General features: G+C 39.8%; 1 pseudogene across 1 annotated transcript; it reads left to right on the forward strand.

Moving 5' to 3' along the window:
- The first annotated feature begins 1,691 nt into the window (after window positions 1–1,691).
- Window positions 1,692–2,549, forward strand: LOC306658845 (large ribosomal subunit protein eL6-like; annotated as a pseudogene). The gene has a single exon. The product of its transcript is annotated as a large ribosomal subunit protein eL6-like (transcript).
- Window positions 2,550–2,779: the final 230 nt, after the last annotated feature.

Consider the following 2,779-nt stretch of genomic DNA (forward strand, 5'->3'; position numbering starts at 1 on the left):
TGTTTATAGCAGCTCAGTTCACAAGAGCTAGATTGTGGAACCAACCTAGATGCCCTTCAACAGATGAATGGATAAAGAATGGTATATATACACAATGAAATATTATTCAGCCATAAAGAATAATAATATTATGGCATTTGCAAATAAATGAATGGAATTGGAGAATATTATGATAAGTGAAATAAGGCAATCCCAAAAAAACCAAAGGCCAAATGTTTTCCCTGATAAGTGGAGAATGATATATAATGAGGGTAGGGGGTGTGGAGAGTGAGAGAAGAATGGAGGAACTTTGGATTATGTAGAAGGAAATGAGAGGGAGGGGGTATGAAAAATGGTGGAGTGAGACAAACATCATTACCCTATGTACATGTATGATTACACGAATTGTGTGAATCTACATCATGTACAACCGTAGAAATGAAATGATGTACCCCATTTGTGTACAATGAATCAAAATGCAGTCTGTAAAAAATTTTAAAAGATAAATTAAAAAAAATCTGAAGCTAAATGTTTTCTTTGAAAAGTGGATGCTGATACATAAAGGGGGGAGTGCGGATGGGAAAAGGGAAGAATGGAAGAACATTGATTTGTGCAGAGGGAAATGAGGGAAGGGGAAAGATGGTCAAATGAAACAAACATCCTTACCGTATGTTCATGTATGATTACACAAATGGTGTGACTCTGCATCATGTACAACCAGAGAAATGAAAAGTTGTACTCCATTTGCATATCATGAATCAAAATGCATTCTGCTCTCACATATAACTAAACAGAACAAACAATGGAAAAAAGAAATAAACATTGTTTTAAAAAGTCAAGTGGCCCTGTCCTTTATTGCTCTTGTCTTTCAAATTGATTTGTAGGCATCTTATGAATTTCTCCACATTCAATATCTTTTTGCTAAACATACCTGTTTTAGTCAGATTTTTCACTGCTTTGACTAAAAGCATGACAAGAACAATTTTAGAGGAGGAAAAGTTTATTTGGGGGTTCACTGTTTCAGAGGTCTTAGTCCATAGAAGGCCAACTCCATTCCTCAGGGCTCAAGGTGTGGCAGAACATCGCAAGAGAAGAGTGTGGACAAGGGAAGCAGCTCACATGATGATCAGAGAGCAGAATACAAAATATATGCCCCAAAGGTAAAACCTCAGTGACTACCACACCCTGCCTACCTTCAGCTACCACTCAGTTAATCCCCACCAGGGAATTAATTCACTAATTGGGTTAAGGCTCTCATAACCCAATCATCTCACCTCTAAATGTTCTTGCATTGTCTCACACCTGAGCTTTTGGACACCTAATATCTCAACCGTAATAATACCTTATGTGGTTTCTGACCTTGACTGACATAGTCCTATTTTGTAATGGGAGAAAAGAAGACTTTTCTTATATCATCTCATTTCTCAATTTGAAATCCTTCCTAAAAAATGATCTCATAGAAGTAGAGGGTAAAATAGTGATTACAAGAGGCTGGAAAAGATGCAGGGGAATGGAGATGGAGAGAGATGGTTAATGGGTACAGGGGTGCACCCTGTATGAGGAATAACTTCTAAATCTATATTGCACAGTATAGAAACTCTGGTTGACAATGATTAATTGTATATCACAAATGAGGTAGTAGAGAGGATTTCGAATGTTCCTAACACAAATAAATGATAAATGATGCAAGATGGGGAAGAGCAAATTTCAAGATGGCAGATGAAGAGGTTGAGAAGCCAGATGCGAAGAAGAAACCTGGAGCCAAGAAGTCTGATGCTGTTGACAAGGTTAAAAAGGGAGACCCTAAGGATAAGAAACCCAAGAAAGGGAAGCCCCACTGCAGCCGAAACCCTGTCCTGGTGAGAGGAATTGGCAGGTATTCCCCATCTGCTATGTATTCCCGAAAGGCCATGCACAAGAGGAAGTCCTCGCTGCTGCTGAATCCAAGGTTGAGTAGAAGGAGGACAAAACCAGTCGGTGGTGACAAGAACAGTGGAACCAGAGTGGTTAAGCTTCACAAAATGCCTAGATACTATCTGACTGAAGATGTGCCACGAAGCTGTTGAGCCACAGCCAAAAGCCCTTCGGTTAGCATGTGGGAAAACTGCCAGCCAGCATCACTCCCAGGACCATCTTGAGCATCCTCACTGGGTGCCACGGAGGTGAGAGAGTGGTTTTCCTGAAGCAGCTGAGCAGTAGCTTGCTACTCGTGACGGGACCTCTTTCTCTTCATTGAATTCCTCTACATAGAACACACCAGAAATTTGTAATCACCACCTCCACAAAGATTGATATCAGCAACGTGAAAATTCCAAAACACCTCACTGAGGCTGACTTCAAGAAGAAGTTGAGGAAGCCCAGACACCAGGAAGGTGAACTCTACGACACAGAAAAAGAGAAATAGGAGATTACAGAGCAGCGCAAGTTTGACCAGAAAGCTGTGGACTCACACACTTTACCCAAAATCAAAGCTATTCCTCAGCTCCAGGGCTACATGCGATCTGTTTTTGCTCTAACAAATGGAATTTATCCTCACAAATTGGTGTTCTGAATTTCTTACCAAGAACCTAATTTAAATAACTGCTACATTTTTAAAAATGATGAAATTTATATGCTAATTACCCTGATCTGATCTTTACACATGAACTAATGTACTGAAATGTAATGTAACATTGTATTCCATAAATATGTACAGTTTTTAATGTGTCAGTCAAAAAACAAACAAAAAATAATTTTCCAGGTGCAGTGGTGCATGCAGTAATCCCAGTGGCTTGGTAGGCTGAGGCAGGAGGATCACAAG

This window comes from Sciurus vulgaris, assembly GCF_902686455.1.
Source record: "Sciurus vulgaris genome assembly, chromosome: 4".
NCBI classification, from domain to species: Eukaryota; Metazoa; Chordata; class Mammalia; order Rodentia; family Sciuridae; genus Sciurus; species Sciurus vulgaris.